This window comes from Grammomys surdaster, unplaced genomic scaffold (genome assembly GCF_004785775.1).
Source record: "Grammomys surdaster isolate TR1022 unplaced genomic scaffold, NIH_TR_1.0 98, whole genome shotgun sequence".
In the NCBI taxonomy this organism is placed as follows: Eukaryota; Metazoa; Chordata; class Mammalia; order Rodentia; family Muridae; genus Grammomys; species Grammomys surdaster.
The window spans coordinates 6,804,692-6,810,424 of NW_021604577.1; the positions used below are offsets into that span (position 1 = coordinate 6,804,692).

At 35.9% G+C, this 5,733-nt stretch overlaps 1 pseudogene; it reads right to left on the bottom strand.

Moving 5' to 3' along the window:
- Positions 1 to 2,222: 2,222 nt before the first annotated feature.
- On the bottom strand, positions 2,223 to 2,331 carry LOC114634247 (annotated as a pseudogene).
- Positions 2,332 to 5,733: the final 3,402 nt, after the last annotated feature.

Sequence of the window (5,733 nt, forward strand, 5' to 3'; positions counted from 1 at the left end):
TATATGAATCTATATATATATATATATATATATATAGATTCATATAGATTCATATAGATTCATATAGATTCATATAGATTCTCATATATATATATTCATATATATGAATCCACAGTTTTAGTTATCTTCCTGTGAGCAAACTCAGCAGAAGTTAAAGTTAAAATCATGACAGCCTATTAAGTCCTTTTAGATTGAAATATAAAACTTTTAAATATAACCCTTTTTAAATAGTTACTGAATAGTAAAACTATAGATGACAAAACTAACCATAATAAAACACAACTGTGTCAACATTTTAGAACTATCATTTCTGATGCAACACTGGTTTTAATTATATTTCCTTTCTCAATCAATCTAAATCAGTCTTGATTGGATTTAATAAGGAGTTTAGAAACATCTTATAGAACTTTCAAATCAATCCAAACCCAAGTAATTTAATACTTAAGACATTAATCAAGGATCCAAGTCTGTATTTTCATCAACTGCATTGTTAGCTGGGAAACATGGCATTTCTGATTTTTAAACCTTGCTAGAGTAGACAATAAAATGATGAATGTATTTGATGTCGATCTATTTTATGTGTACAGATGTATATAAAATGAATTAATATAATTTTATTTAAAGAAAAAGAGTTTTAGTTTTGCAATGTAACAACATTAACATTAATATAGCAATTTGTATAAATCTAAAAAATATTTATGGAATGCTTAAGGGTAATATACAATAAAATATATCAACCAATTATATCTTAATGAGAGAAATTTTGAAGCCTAAATTCATTATAATATTTAGAGATATTGAGCAGACGATCTTTTAATGTTGAATTACTTTTAATAAGTATGATATGTGTGGAATATAGAGGATTTATTATTTTATAAGTAAAATAAGTTAAATATAAATTACATAATTGTGATTCTTTATGGTATTCATAAAATAATCATCAATAATATGTAACATTTTATCTGTAATTATTTGAGTCTGGATGAAAATATTAAACAACTAAAGTACGTTAAGGTATCATAAAATTGCACAAATGAATGTTTTAAGGTCTTCATAACTTTTTCAACTAGTACAACGTTAGGAAATCTTAGAACATACAATACCAATTGATCAAGCTTTGATAAAGTAGAATTTTTTCTTTTTAAAATTAATTTAATTGTAGCTTTTGACTTGATAAGGCTAAAGCTGTTTTGAGCTGCTTAACTCTATTTTGTTATTGAATATATTGTGATTTTTCCACTTCCGTCTCTTCCCAGATTCTTCTCACCTGCCTGTGTGCTCAACTCCAGAACATCTATCTTTTTTTCACACTTTAGAAAACAAACAGACAAATTAAAACAAATAAACAAGTATACCAAAATACAAGAACAAATAAACAAATACACCATATACAAAATAAATAAATAAATATATCCCTATTATATACAAAGGACCAGTAAGAAAAAAAATAAAAAGAACAAAAAACAGTAAACAAAAATCCACAATGATTTTAGCCTATCAAACTACTGCTGAAGACTAATTATCATAGTATACAATCTGAATTCTGAGACATTTGAACTCTCTCAATGCATAATTCAAATTTTGACTTCAATTGAGTAAGAAACCTGCATTTTTTAATCTTTGTATATATTGGATATTAGCCCTCTATTGGATGTAGAATTGGTAAAGATATTTTCTCAATCCATTGGTTGCCATTTTGTCCCATTGACAGTGTCCATTGCCTTACAGAAGCTTTTTAATTTTATAAGGTCCCATTTAGAGAGTCAAATAACCCTATTAAAAAACGGGATACAGAGCTAATCAAAGAATTCTCAATTGAGGAATACAGAATGGCTCATAAGCACTTAAAGAAATGTTCAACATCCTTAGTCATCAGGGAAATTCAAATCAAAACTATCCTGAGATTCCACCTCACACAAGTCAGAATGACTAAGATCAAAAACTCAGGTAACAGCAAATGCTGGCAAGGATGCTGAGAAAGAGGAACACTCCTCCATTGTTGGTGGGATTGCAAACTTCTAAAACTACTCTGAAATCAATATGGCAGTTCCTCAGAAAATTGCGAATAATTCTACCTGAAGACCCAGCTATAGTTTTCTTGGGCGTATACCCAAAAGATACCTTACCAGGCTACAAAAACTATCTTCATAGCAGACTTATTTGTAATAGCCGGAAGCTGGGAACATCCCAGGTGCCCCTGAAGTGTAGAATGGATACAGAAAATGTGGTTCATTTGCACAATGGAATACTTATTCAGCCATTAAAAATGAAGACATCATCTGATAAGAACTGATACTACACCTGATCTTAGCCAAAAGGTGGAGAAGTGATATTAGTCCAAAAGATTAAAATAGCCAGGATTCAACTCACAAACCACATGAAGCTCATGAATAAGGAAGACCATGTGTGGTTGCTTCAGTCCTTCTTGGAAGGAGTAACAAAATACTCAAGGGAGCAAAATATGGAGACAGTGTGGGACAGAAACTGAAGGAAGGGCCGTCTGGAGACCATTCCACCTGGGTATCTATCCCTTGTGCAGTCAACAAAGGCAGACGCTGATGTGGATGTCAGGAAATGTATGCTGACAAGAGCCTGATATAACTGTCTCCTTAGAGGTCTGCCAGAGCCTGACATATTCAGGGGCGGATGCTCATAGCTAACCATTGAACTGATCATGGGGTTCCCAATGGAGGAGTTAGAGAGTAGGAGCTGATGGAGCTGAAAGGGTTTGCGGCCCCATGTTGAGAGCAACAATACCAACCAACCAGAGCTCCCAGGGTCTAAACCACCAGCCTCAGAGCACATAGGGAGGGAGCCATGGCTCCAGCTGTATATGTAGTGGAGGATGGCTTTGTTGGGCATAGGTGGGAGAGGAAATCCTTGGTCCCATGAGGGCTGGATGCCCTGTGTGGGGGAATTCGAGGGTGGGGAGGTAGGAGTGGAAGGGTAGGTGGGGGCAGGCACATCGTCACAGAAGCAAGAGGAGGGGGGGAAGAGATAGGGGGTTCCTGGGCAGGAGGAGGGATGGAGTAAGGGGAAAGCATCTGAAATATAAATATCATATCCAATAAAAAATGAAGACATCATAAATTTTGCAGGCAAACAAATGGAACTGGAAAATATCATCCTGAACCAGGTAACACAAACCTAAAAGGACATGCAAAGTATGTACTCACTGATGAGTGTGTATTAGCCAAAAAGTACAGAATACCCATGATGCAATTCTCAGACCGTATAAAGCTTAAGAAAAATAAAGGCTCAAATATGGATACTTCAATTGCACTTAGTAGAGAGAACAAAATAATCAAAGGAGGCAGAGGGAAAGGAGGATCTGGGTGAGAGAGGGAAGTGTGATGAGAAATGGGAGGAGGCATTATCAAGTATGGGAGGAAACAGGAGAAAAGCCCCGAAAGGAAAGAGAATGAATGGAAATATGTAGCAACAGGGGGGTGAGAGGCTCCAGAAATCCCAAAACTCAATGGGGGATGATGTTAGAGGAAATGCCCAACATTTGGTAGATAGAACCTAAAGAGATCACCTCCGGTATATAGACATGGCCCCCAGTTGAGGCATGGGGCCACCTACCCGTCATCAAAATTTTGACTCATAATTGTTATTGTCTAAAGAAAATGCAGGGACTATAATGGATCAGAGACTGAAGGAAAGGTCAGTTAGTGAGCAGCCCAACGTGGGATCCATAAGATGCACAGGCACTAAACCCTGACACTATTACTGATGCCTTGTTGTGCTTCCAGACAGACGCCTATCATGAGGCTCTACCAGAAGCTGCATGAGACAGATGCAGATACTTGCAGCCAACCATTGTACTGAGATAGCGAACCCCTAGGTAAGAGTTAGGGGAAGGACTGAAGGAGCTGAAGTGGATTGCAGCCTCATCAGAAGAAAAAAAGTATCATGTAATCTGGACCCTTCAGAGCTCCCAGAGTCTAAGCCACCAACCAGAGAGCATACATGGGCTGGTTGGTGGTCACTGGCACATATGTAGTAGAGGACTGCCTTGTCTGGCCTTAGTGGGAGAGGATGAGCTTAATCTCTTATAAATCGGATGCCCTCAGTGAAGGAGGATGCTGGTAGGGGTAAAGTGGGTATGGGTGGCTGGGTGGGGGAACACCCTCTCAGAAGGAAAGTGGGGGGGCTATTGTGTGAAAACCATGGGGTGGGGGGACCGGGGAGGGAGATAACCTTTGGAATGTAAATAAGTGAAATAATTTTAAAAAAAAGAAAAAGAAAATGTGCACATCTTCAGAGAGAAACCTTACCTTGACTGTCACAATGTCCATGTGAATTTTCTTTCTCAAGCAAATAGAAAGGTCACAGCTTTTACTTATTTGACACGCCAGTCAAAAACAAAAATCTGTAAACTATAAAAACAATATCCAAATTATACTCAGAGATCCAGAAGTAATCAGACTAGCTGAGGCACCATAAATTTGTTGAGGAATTAGCAGTTTTAACCAGACTGTAGGTAATGGCCTGGTGGCTTTGCAGCCCAATTAAAAGCTTAAAGCTGTGGTGAAAATATAAACAAACCACTGCAGGGGAAATAAAATCCACAGAATTATTTCAGTCAAATTACTAAACAAAATAACAACCACCTCTGGAGGACAGTATGAGAGTAGCATATGTAGTGTTAAATTTTGACAAAGAACTGTAAGGCATGGAAAAATAAAAACAGGAAATGGTAGCTGGTACACGGGAAAAGTAAAATGGATGCAACAGAAATTGCCCCTTAATTAACACATATGGTAGATTCAAGAGATGGACTGGCAGTAAAAAGAATCAAAGAATTTATAAATGGATTAATAGCATAAAACAGAAAGGACATGTAGAAAAATTAAATGAAAAAAAAAACAGTGAAGCAAAGACCCAAAGGGATTAAAATCCTGAATAAAATAAAGTGAAACACTCATCGACTTAAGTGTACCTATTAAAAACCCAGCTATGACACAGTTAATGGCAGATGGTTACTATTTATCTATGCGATCAAGAATAATTCAGCAAGACTGATTCTTGATCCTTCTGTCTTTCATTGTACTGAAAGTTATAGTCAAGCCAATTAAACTTGAAATAGAAAAAAAGCATCTGTATGAAAAAAGAAGATGTAAATTTACCTCTATCAGTGATTAAATGACCTGAAATAACCAAAAATAATAGAGAATATGCAAGGAAAATATTCGGACAGCAAATGCAGCGACATATAGCATACAAGATAAATATTCAGAGTTCTAGTCAATTTGAATTAAGAGAACTTTTTAATAAATGGATCAAAGTAAGAAGTTTGATACATAATCATAAGAAAACATGTGTAAAATTAAAAACAAAAAGCGGAAACAGTTTTGTATTTAAAACTATAAGACCTAGGTTTGTAAGGCTTATAAAAGGGTTCAGAGAGTTAATATCAAGTTACCTATCAATAGAATTTGAGTGTGTGTGTGTGTCTCTCTCTCTCTCTCTCTGTGTGTGTGTGTGTGTGTGTGTACATGCAGTGTGAATGCGAGAAGAGAGAAATGACAATATAAAATCTATCCACAAGATTTCTCGAATTCACATCATATTTTTATACCCTCTAAACAGCAAATTTTCACATCCTGTTCAACTTAGACACTGGAATACACTATTCTACTTTTTTTTCTTTGAATTTTATCACTTTTTCTTTTACTTCATTGAGTAGAATCACACAGTCTATTTCCATCTTTGATGCCTCAGATCACT